This window comes from Pelobates fuscus, chromosome 2, assembly GCF_036172605.1.
Source record: "Pelobates fuscus isolate aPelFus1 chromosome 2, aPelFus1.pri, whole genome shotgun sequence".
NCBI classification, from domain to species: Eukaryota; Metazoa; Chordata; class Amphibia; order Anura; family Pelobatidae; genus Pelobates; species Pelobates fuscus.
This window is the reverse complement of record NC_086318.1, coordinates 369,361,473-369,374,988: the sequence shown is the minus strand read 5'-3', so window position 1 is coordinate 369,374,988 and position 13,516 is coordinate 369,361,473.

The following is a 13,516-nucleotide window of genomic DNA, read 5'->3' as shown; positions in this document are numbered from 1 at the left end:
GTTAGTTAATTCAGTGTTCTATCCCTAGGAATGCTGGGAAGGTTAATTGAGCATGCCTGGCAAATTTACACATGTTTAAATGGAAGATCTCTTAATATTGCAGCATCCTGGCAGGGGAAGAAGAGAAGGAGTCTGAGCAGTATGATTGTGCAGGGCAGGCTCCAAGATTGGGTTTCTTTCGTTACTGCTGCACTAAGATGTCCTATTTTTGTCATTAGTGTGCTGGTCTGAAACTGAGAAGGGTGGGTAAGAGGGAGGCAGTGGGGAAGCTGAAGAAATTTCCCTAGCTGAAAGTGTTGTCCAACATTGCAATCTGACCAGTTTATAGTAAGTTTATAAATGTTTATTGCATACTATTCAAAATATGTCTTGCTTTATTTTAGTTTTTATAACTGTTTAACAGGATTTGCTTGTCAGTTTTAAAAAAAATATCAAGTGATGCATGTCCCTTTAATTCCAAGTTTTCCAAATTAAAAAAAAATAAAAGTTTTAGTGGTGAATTCTTTAACTAAATGATTTGTAAAGTGTTTCTAATCATATGGAAAGCTTATTAAATTGAGGTCTTAGACGCCAACCAATGCATGGAAAAACTGACATATCTTTTCATGGTAAATGCAACACAATTTATTATAACTTTCTTAGATTAAATTATATTAATCTGTTTAAACTGCTTAAATAAAGCTAAATCCAAGAGTCAAATATGTTTTCCCATTGTTCAGCCATGCACCTTCTATAAGAGTGCTGTAGTTTTGTATCAACATGTATTTTAAGAAACTACTGCATGCTGTCAGAGAGCAGCATCTTCCCCTCCTGTATATTATCAGAGAGCAGATCATCTTCCCCTCCTGTATATTATCAGAGAGCAGATCATCTTCCCCTCCTGAATATTATCAAAGAGCAGATCATCTTCCCCTCCTGTATATTATCAGAGAGCAGATCATCTTCCCCTCCTGTATATTATCAGAGAGCAGATCATCTTCCCCTCCTGTATATTATACAAGAGCAGATTATCTTCCCCTCCTGTATATTATCAGAGAGCAGATCATCTTCCCCTCCTGTATATTATCAGAGAGCAGATCATCTTCCCCTCCTGTATATTATCAGAGAGCAGATCATCTTCCCCTCCTGTATATTATCAGAGAGCAGATCATCTTCCCCTCCTGAATATTATCAAAGAGCAGATCATCTTCCCCTCCTGTATATTATACGAGAGCAGATCATCTTCCCCTCCTGTATATTATCAGAGAGCAGATCATCTTCCCCTCCTGTATATTATCAGAGAGCAGATCATCTTCCCCTTCTGTATATTATCAGAGAGCAGATCATCTTCCCCTCCTGTATATTATCAGAGAGCAGATCATCTTCCCCTCCTGTATATTATCAGAGAGCAGATCATCTTCCCCTCCTGTATATTATCAGAGAGCAGATCATCTTCCCCTTCTGTATATTATCAGAGAGCAGATCATCTTCCCCTCCTGTATATTATCAGAGAGCAGATCATCTTCCCCTCCTGTATATTATACAAGAGCAGATCATCTTCCCCTCCTGTATATTATCAGAGAGCCAATGATCTTCCTCTCCTGTATACTATCAGACAGTCAATGATTTTTCTCTCCTGTATACTATCAGACAGTCAATGATTTTCCTCTCCTGTATGCTATCAGACAGACGATGATCTTCCTCTCCTGTATCCTGTCAGATAGCAGATGATCTTCCTCACTTGTATACTATCAGACAGCCGTCGATTTTCCTCTGCTGTATACTATCAGACAACCGATGATCTTCCTCTTCTGTATAGTATCAGGCAGCCGATGATCTTCCTCTCCTGTATACTATCAGACAGCCGATGATCTTCCTCTCCTGTATACTATCAGATATCCGATGATCTTCCTCTTCTGTATATTATCAGACATCCGATGATCTTCCTCTCCTGTATACTATCAGACAACCGATGATCTTCCTCTTCTGTATATTATCAGACAGCCGATGATCTTCCTCTTCTGTATACTATCAGACAGCAGAGCATTTCCCTACCTATATATTGGCAAACTGAGAGTCTCCATCCGATTCTGAATACCACCATAACATCTCCTCCTGCCATATTCCATTACAGTGTCTTTCCCTGCTGCATTCTATTTTTTATTTTTATTTTATTTTTTTGCAGTACTTTCACAACACCACATAGAAAAACAAACTAATCATTAATCCAAGCTACTTTTGTAGGCTAAAGGAAATTAAAATGAAAAGGCACTTACACTTCCATAGCATCGACATAAATGAAAAAAACAAATATGAGATAATCCCACAGCTAAGTCAGCAGTTCCGTTCCCTGCTGTATTCTATTAAACCGTGTTTATTTATTAACTGTATACTATCAAACAGATAATCTTCCCAAATCTGTATACCACCAAGCAGCACAGCATATCCTATACCCATTCTAATCAACATTTTATTATTTAGGATTTATATATATATATTTATATATTTAGTCAAAGTAATTCAAATAGTGTTAAAGTGATTTTTTTTATTTTTTATCCAATAACTTTTTTGAAAAATATTCATGGAGAGTGGAAGATTGAACTTTTTTTATTTACCAAGTTGAAGATTGACTAAACACCAAGATCTCCGCACTGAGATAAATATCACTGCGGAGCTTGTTCATTATTACTTTATGAATTGTATTGTAGTGTTTTCAGAGTTTATGTTTAATATTTCTTTTTGCTTCACAGTAACCCTTATAATAACCCTTGCAACTAGAGACTTAGTACTAAAATATGGTTTTCATATATTTTTATGTTTTTCAAATCATATTTCACTGTCTCTGTCTGAAGAGATCTACACATATTGTATTTGCTATTAAGATTTGGAAAGTAGACATATTTCTACTTTTTAAAAAAAAATACCATAATAACAAGCAAGAAACATAACAAATAACAAACAATAATTTAAAAAGAAATGAAAACAAAGAATAGACTTGTGGTTGACAAAAAATAAATAAAAATAGATTTGTCAAATACTTTAGTTTTTTTGAGATTCAAGATTCTTCCTTGTGGCATTTAGACTTGCATGGATTTTGGCCATCTGACTGTTCCGGGAAAACTATTTAGATGAACCAAAAGGATACAAAAAGATATTATGTATATATTATGCACTCAGGGCCGGTGCAAGGATTTTTGCCGCCCTAGGCAAAAGTAAAGTTTGCCGCCCCCCCCCCCCATGTGACATCACAATGCCCCACCCATATGATCTGCCATGTTAACTAACGCAAGTGCTGCAGTGCCACCGTGTTTACATTAAAAGGCCTGCAGGGACAGGCTATAGACACCAGAACCACTACATTACGCTGCAGTGTTTCTGGGGATTATAGTGTTTCTTTAATGTGAGGTAAATTAGAGATAAGTGCCATGAATAATATGCTAGATTGCCTACTTACAACCAGATGAGGATGGTGATGGGCTCTGGCTGCAGTCTGGCTCCACTGGTCTGGTGTAGAACAGGCTCTCTGGAGGCTGTTTGTAACTGTGGTCACAAAAATCAATGTTCTGGGAGAACGGGAAGCAGCTCCATTTTTTGGGGGCCCTTTACACCGCTCAAGGTCTGTGTCCCAGGGGCCACCTTCATGTTCCACCAATGAGTTTGTACACAAGGGGTGGAGTGTGTAGGGGATGTCCTGATATGTGTAAGGAATGCATTGTGTGAATCTGTGTTTGTATGTGTAAGGGCTGCAAGGTGTGTTTCTGTGTATGTACGGAATGCAGTGTGTGCGTCTGTAAGGGGTGCATTGAGTCTGTGTAAGGGGTGCATTGAATGTGTGTAAGGAATGCATTGTGTGTTTTTCTGTGTGTAAGGGGTGCATTGTGTGTGTGTGTGTGATGGGTGTCAATCTCTCCCCCCTCCCTTGTCACTCTCTTCTCCCCCCTCCCCTCCCTTGTCACTCTCTTCTCCCCCCTCCTTTGTCACTATCTTCTCCCCCCTCCCTTGTCCCTCTCTTCTCCCTCCTCCCTTATCACTCTCTTCTCCCCCGTTATCACTCTCTTCTCCCCTCCCCACTCTTATTCTCCCTTCCTCCCCATCAATTCCCCTACCTGTCAATTTCTCCCCCCCCCTTTTAATTTCATCCCCCCTCCCTTTCAATTTATCCCCCCATCCCTTTCAATTTATCCCCCTCACCCTCCCTGTCAATGTATTCACCCCCTCCCTTTCAATTCCCCCCTTCCTTTCAATTTATCCCCCCACCATCCGTCAATTTATTCCCCCCTCCCTTTCAATTCCCCCTCCCTTTCAATGTATCCCCCCTCCCTTTCAATTTATCCCCCCACCCACCCTGTCAATTTATTCCCCCCCTTTCAATTTATCCCCCTCTCCCTTACAATTTATCCCCCCCTCCTCCCTGTCACTTTATTCCCCCCTTTCAATTCCCTCCTCCCTTTCAATTCCCCCTCCCTTTCAATGTATCCCCCATCCCTTTCAATTTATCCCCCCACCCTCCCTGTCAATTTATTCCCCCCCTTTCAATTTATCCCCCCTCCCTTTCAATTTATCCCCCACCCTCCCTGTCACTTTATTTCCCCCCTTTCAATTCCCCCCTCCCTGTCAATGAATCCCCCCTGCCTTACAATTTATCCACCCCCTCCTCCCTGTCACTTTATTTCCCCCCCTTTCAATTCCCCCTCCCTGTCAATTAATCCCCCCCTTCCTTACAATGTATCCCCCCCCAGCATTGTCGATGGTAGCAAATTGTAGAAACATTTCCTCAGATGTAATGAGCAAGTTAAGTTCCCCCCTCCCTTTCAATTCCCCCTCCCTTTCAATGTATCCCCCCTCCCTTTCAATTTATCCCCCCACCCACCCTGTCAATTTATTCCCCCCCTTTCAATTTATCCCCCTCTCCCTTACAATTTATCCCCCCTCCTCCCTGTCACTTTATTCCCCCCTTTCAATTCCCCCCTCCCTTTCAATTCCCCCCTCCCTTTCAATTCCCCCTCCCTTTCAATGTATCCCCCCTCCCTTTCAATTTATCCCCCCACCCTCCCTGTCAATTTATTCCCCCCCTTTCAATTTATCCCCCCTCCCTTTCAATTAATCCACAACCCTCCCTGTCACTTTATTTCCCCCCTTTCAATTCCCCCCTCCCTGTCAATGAATCCCCCCTGCCTTACAATTTATCCACCCCCTCCTCCCTGTCACTTTATTTCCCCCCCCTTTCAATTCCCCCCTCCCTGTCAATTAATCCCCCCCTTCCTTACAATGTATCCCCCCCCCCAGCATTGTCGATGGTAGCAAATTGTAGAAACATTTCCTCAGATGTAATGAGCAAGTTAAGACCAGGTGTTGTTGTAGCATGAGGAGCAGAGAGGTCAATTGAGCCTTTGTTTATTAGAGGTCTTACCAGTAACTATACCTATGGGATTGGTCCTCCATACCAAGAAAGTTGGAGAGCTTATTGACAGTGTTAGTGTTAGCAAGAGCAGCCTGTAAGTTCTTGCATTCGACGATCCCTGATGGCATATAAATGATACCTGTGTGAAATCCTTCTGTAAACCCAGCCACCAGAAATTCTACCAGATGTGGTGAGGGGTGGTTGTACAGCAATTCCTGTAGCAGTGAGATATTGACAGTCGATAGGTAAGGCTTTGGGTATAATTTACTAGGGCATATGATGGACACTTCCGTTGTCGGATGCTCCTAGCGCTGCTCAAGGACCATCAGCACTGCACTTGACACCATAGGCACCGCAGACTCCACGAACCGCCGTAGCTTGGTTGGGATCTCGCCGTCTCCTTCCCACCCTTGGACTCCAACCTCTGGATCCAGGAGCGTGTGGGAAGGATCTCTCCTCCAAGAGAGTATAGCTGGGTCTCTTCTGCAAGAGAGTATAGCTGGGTCTCTTCTCCAAGAGAGTATTACTTGGGCTCTTCTCCAAGAGAGTATAGCTTGGGCTCTCCTCCAAGAGAGTATAGCTTGGGCTCTCCTCCAAGAGAGTATAGCTGGGGCTCTCCTCCAGGAGAGTATAGCTGAAGAGAGAGAGCTCTTACAAGAGCTAGCAGTGATATAGCTGGTCTAGCTGTTCCCTACAACAAGAGACAAGGCTACAAGTTGAGGGTAAGAAGATCTGGTTTATTGAGTGCAAGGGGCATTTCTTTTATACAGTTTTCACCACAAAGTTTCCACCCACGTGAACCTTGTTGGGCACCGAAAACACAAACTTATCAGCCAATCATTTACAGACACACAGTTAAACACTCCCAATTATTACTGTAAAATTCCTCCCCTCTGCTTGGGAGATAATTGGGTTAATTGCTGTATCAACTCAATTATCATCAAGCGGAAAATATACTTTTTACAAAATTTTTATAACTCCAAAATTATACATTTAAAAATCCTAGGGGGCAAACATATCCAAAAATCATGCAAATTGGTCCAGTGGTTCGGGAGATAGCTGGAAGCCATTTTGACCTACCGCACGCACAATTTCATGCCCAAAACAGTTTCAGACATTTGGGCTGTGCGGCCGGTCCATTCACCTTAGTTCAAATACTGTTGAAATGCACGAACGGGGGCCGTTCATGCAAATAGCAATGTTAATTTGGCGTTCTTATTGTCAACTCCGTTCGACTCCATTTGAAGTGTTGAACTTCCAAAGAAGGTAGAAGTTCAGCGGTGTTCGTGCCGTCGCATATCCGATTTCTAGTCCATGAACTTGACGACCAAACACCGCTGAAAGTGTTCGACTGAATTAAAATGGCCCCTTCCACGTGTTCGTTTGTCGAATGGCGGCCACTTTGACTACTTCGCCACTTCGGCTGTATCCGAAGTGCCAGTTCAAAAGTGCAGATTCTCTCCCATATGATTTAAAGGGCCAGACACAGTGTCTTAGAATCCAATCTGCACAAATTGAGTTTTTAACAGGCAATACACCCCAGGGGCCATAGTCACAAGGCAAAAGGCTAGCCATTAGTCTTCTCCAAGCACAAGTGGCGAACGGCACTTCGTCACAGGGCACATAGTCTTGGCATGGGCCCGGAAACACTGTAACCATATGTGTAACAGTCTGCAGGCACTGTAACCGCAGGTGCCTGCATTAGCATTGTTACAAATTTGAGACTTGCCTAAAACACGATATTCCATCCTAACTTGTCTTTGAGAACCTTGTCTTGTCTAAATGTCGTAGTCGGCATGGGGTTGGTGTAGAAGGCACTCAGTTCCGGGGTGTTTGGGCATAAATTTGCTGTGTGGGAAGCAGATGAGCAGATAGAACAAGCTGGGGTCTTGAGGCTCGCAAAGAGTCTGCAAAACAGTTCCGTATCGAGCATACTCCAGTCTGCTTGGTAGTTGAACTGTGCCAGTGATGCTGTTGCCCTTGCGGAGAAAGAACAGTGGTAGTCATAGAATGACGTGCCACCGTACTTGTGCCCCAAGTCCACCAGCTTGTGAAGGTAAATGTCAAATTCTTCCCTTCTGTCAGGGTAGAGTGAACACACTACGTCTCTCTATAAATCCCAAATGCTAGCACAAACTCAGGGATAGACTGTCACGTATTCATCCGCTTATAGAAATGTGGTTAATTACATTTACTGTCCACACAGGAAAAGTTGTGCCGAGCAGCAACCTAATCCACAGAAGGGTTAATGCTGAGCAGCAATTATGCAAATGAAACCTGGTAACTGACTTTGGGGTCAAAGGCCGGTTACAGCCTATCAGAACTAAAGGAGGGGTCTTTAGGCCCAGTTCTCATCCTGCTCAGTGCCCCGTCGTGGTTTCCCTTGTGGTTGTCCGAGAGCGTGTTCCTGTTATTAGTTTTCTACCTGTTTTTTTACTTTGGCTTTTTTTATTGACTTCTCTATATTCTGGTATCCTGACTCCTGGCTTTCCTCATCGCTGCGTCCCTTTCTGTGTTGCCTGACCTCGGCTAGTATTTTTGACTATTCTATGTACGTTAAATCCGGCCATTCTAAGGACCGGTAATACGTTACTTATTTGTCATCCGTGCTATACAGTTCTATGTGCTGGATCAAACAGTAATCCTGACATAGACATATTACGATTCAGTCTGGGATCCCTAGATTTTAAAACTACTGACACATCGCCATATGCGCATGTCTTGTTTTCCAGGACATCTTGTGAGACAATAAGGAGCGAGACCAGGTTCAGGTTCTTTTCCTCCAAGATTTCTTTTTTAATATTGGCCAGCACCATGTGTGCTGGATTAATAATGTGTGTTTTTTTCGGGCCAATTGGGGTATTACCAGATAGGGTGCTGGGGAGAATGGCCGAATCAGGGGTAACTGGAACTGATGGAGAACTTGTTTGTTGTCCTGAGTCCATCTTATCCAGTTTGTCATTAATCCAACATAAAGAGGATAGAACTGACGACAAAACAGCCTATAGGTCAGAAGACTGTCCCTGGCCACTACTAGATCCCTCTCCTGTCCCATCATTGTTGGTCTGGGTATTTAATAGTTTGTGCAATTCTGCTTTCCTGGCTGTAGCTGGATAGGGGACGTTTCTCTTGCTTAGCTCTGCAGTGATCCTTGCGATGGTCCAGGATCTGAGGGATAACGGACTTGAGGTGCTTTCAGGTAGTTGTGACATACTATAATAAAAATGAGGAGGTTATGCCTTCTCTTACACTGACTGGCTAGCAAATGCGAAATATTACCCAAGAAAAAATGACAGATGACAACCTGGTAATTGCCAAGCAGCTTGAGAGGCTCTATCTATGAGTTGGCGAGATTGGCATTGCGGCCACGGAACGTTGTGGCAGGGTGACAGCCTCTCTGTGACTTGAAGAGCATAAGATAGAATGGGCTTGACAAGTGAGGCCCTCTCTATGCCACTAAGCGAGGCGACTGACTATGATTTGGCCCGATGGGTAAATGTACCTCTGAGTGAGGATGGGTGCTGGCTTCACGGGACCACTGTGTTAAGGCATAGAAGGCCTAGAAATAAATTTAGCTAGTGGCCTCCTATTCTTAATCAGCCAGTATGAACCTATCTAAAGAAAACCCAGCAAGGAGTCGGAGGGTAAGATTAGAAATGGGGACTGACTACCTGATGAACTTATAGAAGGGAGTGAGTTCTGTTGAAGCCGCCCTCTGTAATACCTATGAGAGTAATGATAGGATTGTAGTGTTCATATTGTATTGTACCCTATACATATTATTACTATAAAGATACCTACCAGTTTATCACTTGAGCAAATTTAACTAAAGGCACTAAAGGACTTGGCAGAAGACATGAATGGCCTAGTAACTAGTACTGGAAGACTAATGAGACTGTATGTGGGCAAGAATTAATACTAACCTATAGGAAACGGTGAATCGCGTAGATAAGAGTGATGTTGCTCAAATGTTGAGCACTTCATGGGACTGAAACATAAAATGCATCTACATGATTGATTGCATACTTGTAACACCCACCTAACTGCCCCCAGAGAGTAAACAAAGTATGGTAGGGAGATAACCGTACCTATAGTATGAACAAAAGAGACCTGAATCAACTTAAGTAGTACAATAGAAATACCTAGAAAAGGAAACTTAATTGCAGGTTTATTAATGAGTCCAAAGCACAAGTAATTAGTAATGTGTTGTATGACTTTAACCAATTTAACATAGTGACAAAACTTAACTTTATCTGTGCATTATCAAAATTAACCACCAGAGGTTGACAATGCATAAACGCTATAGAGAAACAACCATCCGTATGAAAATCGTGTGTATTAATGCTAACATTGGCCATTCGGTTAAAACATATACGAACGGCCCTTGTGATGGCTAAGGAGGTTGAGAATATCACCGGATGTTTGATACCACTAAACCTATGTGAAATGCAGTGCGGGAAGTACCGTACATTCGTTATTTATTCGCGTGTCGAATCGGAGTGTACGTGCGCATGCTCCTGGCAGTATGTAACCTTACCGTATGGCCACGAATGACCCGACATCCACCGAACATAGAAGCACGAAATGGGAGGAAGTATAGGGCCATCCCAGGATGACACTGGGTGCCTGCGACTACTGACTTACGTTTTTTACGACACGGGTCACAACGTGATTGCTGCGAGAATGGAAGTTCTGGGGCTGGACTAGGGGTGGACATCCTGGTATCGAGGCAGATCCTGGATGAGGCTCTGGTGGGTCAGGAAGCACAAGACGGATGACCAGGGGCTGCAGATCAGGGACACGTTCCCACGAGGTGAAAGGTAAGTAAATGGCGGTTTGCACGCACTGGAAGTGATGGTATGCAAATCACCAGACCTGAGATGGTAGTGAGGAGGGGACTGGCGCACCTTAAGAAGGAAAACCAGGCCCCTCCCACAACTTCAGGCCCAGCCTTCCATATATACAGGGTTTCCCCGAAAATGAGACATTCACCGAAAATAAGCCCTAGTTTATTTTCGGGGGATGTTCCTAATATAAGCCCTACCCCGAGTGTTAGGGGTGTCTGTGAGGCTGATGTGACTTGGGTGATTATTTCCCCCCTCCCTGCTTACCTTATGCCTGGGAGAGGGGGATCCTGTTGCTGGCATCCATCCCTGGTGGTCTTAGTGGTGAGGCTAGAGTGAGGCTAGAGTTCACTCTCGCGAGATCCGGAGTGTTGCCATGGCAACGCTCCGAAACTCGCGAGAGGAACCCGGCGGAGCTCCGCCAGGTTCCTGTCAGGGCTCCGCGGGCAGCGGTGAGGGGAGGCTGCAATCCTCTCGCAGCACTCACCCTCGGTCTGTCGCCGCCCGCGGTCCCCTCTCCCCTTACCGATAAGCGAGCGACGTCCTCTCCTCTTGACACGCCGCTCGCGTCCTCCTCTCCTCCTCCCAGCGGCAGCATGTCTAACGCTGCACGCTGGGAGCCGGCACTATTATCTAAGCGCCGGGGTCACTCACGTGACCCGGCGTTAAAGCTACAGTGCAACAAACACAGTGGGGGGTATAGATATCCCCCACGTGTGTTTGTTAATACTGATTGGTGGTTAGCCAATCAGGATTCAGGCTAGGATTTAAATACTTACATTTCCTGTCTATCTGTGCCCTGTTGTGGTCTTTGCTTTATAGTATTGATTCTGAACGTGTGCTTTCTGGTTACGTACTCTCTGGCTTGTTATACTGACTTTGTGACTTTCTCCTACCCTTTGACCTCGGCTTGTTTCTCGTTATTCTGTTTTCTGGTTCCCCTTACTCGGCTTGTCTCCTGACTATTCTGTGTGTGCTTAGCCCGGCCACTCTAAGGACCGGTACTGCACAATTTCTGTCTGTGTGTCTGTGTGTGTGTTAGCGTGTTGGGTTCCCCAGTATCGTGACATTACAACAGGGCCATAATGGAACCTGCTGACATACCCCAGCTCCTAGTTAATCAGGAGGCTAGAATGGATGGCTTGGACCACCGTATGGATCAGTTTGCTCAAGCTTTACAGACCATACTGGCTCGTACTGCACACTTGCAGCCTGCCGTCCAGGAGGCGGCTGCTGCTGTGCCCGAACCCATTGCCACTCCAGTACCCGTTCCTGCTCATGTAGTCCATATGACACCGCCACAGCGCTATAGTGGTGACCAAGCTTTGTGTCGTGGTTTCCTCAATCAAATTGACATCCATTTGGTGATGAATCCACGTTCCTATCCCACCGACAGGTCCAAAATTGCCTTTTTGATAAACCACCTGTCTGGAAGAGCTTTAGCATGGGCAAACCCCATGTGGGAAAATATGTCTCCTATGTCCTTTGCAGATTTTTTGTCAGCATTCAAACGCACGTTTGATCAACCCGGTAGGGTTGCCTCTGCTGGCAAAGCTCTGCTTAGGGTTCGACAGGGTAACAGATCTGTAGCGGATTATACTATCGAATTCCGCACTCTAGCAGCTGAAGTGGTTTGGAATAATGACGCCCTCGTAACAGCCTTTCAGGAGGGTTTGGCCGCTTACATACTGGATGAAATAGCATCCAGGGAACTGCCTGTTCTTCTGGGTGATGTTATAGACTATGTAATCCTTATTGATAACCGTATTAGAGAGAGGCGTACTCAAAGACGGCTGGATACACGGGTGTTACCTGCTCTACCCAGTACTGCATTACTAGCATTACCCGCTCCTAGGCAACCATCCCCCGAACCCATGCAATTGGGTGCTACAGGGTTAACTGAGGCTGAAAGAACGTATCGTAGAAGGGAGGGGTTATGTCTTTATTGTGGTAAGAGGGGGCACCACTGTAATACCTGCCCTAAGTTACAGGGAAACTACAGCACCTAAGGCCCAGAGAGGGGTCGGCCTCGGGTGTTATGACCTTGTCCCCTCATGTGTCCATCTCCAGACCGTTTATTACAGTTTCTCTTTTGGTCAATAAAACCACTATAACAACCAAAGCCTTGATCGATTCAGGTGCGGCAGACAACCTTATGGATGAGAACTTTGCCAAAACCGCAGCCCTGACTTTGATCCGAAAGGCCACACCCTTGGCCATTGAGGCCATAGATGGTAGACCACTTGAGAAACCTCTGGTGACCCATGAAACCCAAGATATAGTTATGTCTGTGGGTGCTTTACACAAGGAACGATTAACCTTCCAAATAATTGACTCCCCTACTGCTACCATCGTTCTGGGTTTTCCCTGGTTAGTTAAACACAACCCAGTACTTGATTGGGGTTGTTTAGATATAGTCTCCTGGGGGGAATCTTGTCAACGAGACTGTATGGCCCAGGTACGTCCCGTTTGTTTACTCAACGTGCCCACAGCTAAACCACTTTCTGTTTCTGTCCCTTCTGTATATGCAGACCTTGCATTGGTTTTCGAAAAAAGGGAGGCAGATAAGTTACCTCCACACCGTGAGTATGACTGTGCCATTAACCTATTACCGGGTACTATGCCTCCTAGGGGTTAGGTCTACCCTCTTTCTGAGAAAGAGAACCAGGTCATGGAGGAGTACATACGGGAAGCCTTAACTAAAGGTTTTATTAGAAGGTCCTCCTCTCCGGCTGGTGCTGGTTTCTTTTTTGTGGCGAAAAAGGAGGGCGATTTGAGACCGTGTATAGATTACAGAGCACTAAACAATATAACGATTAAAAATGCCTATCCGATCCCTCTCATTACGGAGTTGTTTGATCGTGTCAAAGGTTCTAAATATTTTACAAAACTAGACCTCAGGGGGGCTTATAACCTTGTTCGTATCAAGGAGAACGATGAATGGAAAACGGCGTTCAATACACGCAGTGGGCATTACGAGTATCTAGTCATGCCTTTTGGATTGTGTAATGCTCCTGCCGTATTTCAGGATCTCATAAACGATGTCCTTAGAGACCTACTGCATGTCTGTGCCGTAGTCTACCTTGATGACATACTGGTATATTCTCCGGATTTGGAGACACATCATACTCATGTTAGGATGGTGCTTAAAAGGTTGTTACAGAATGGTCTTTATTGTAAATTAGAGAAATGCTTATTCGACCAAACTTCTGTACAATTCCTGGGTTATGTTATTTCTGAACATGGATTCAGCATGGATCCTTCGAAATTGGAAGCTATACTGTCCTGGCCC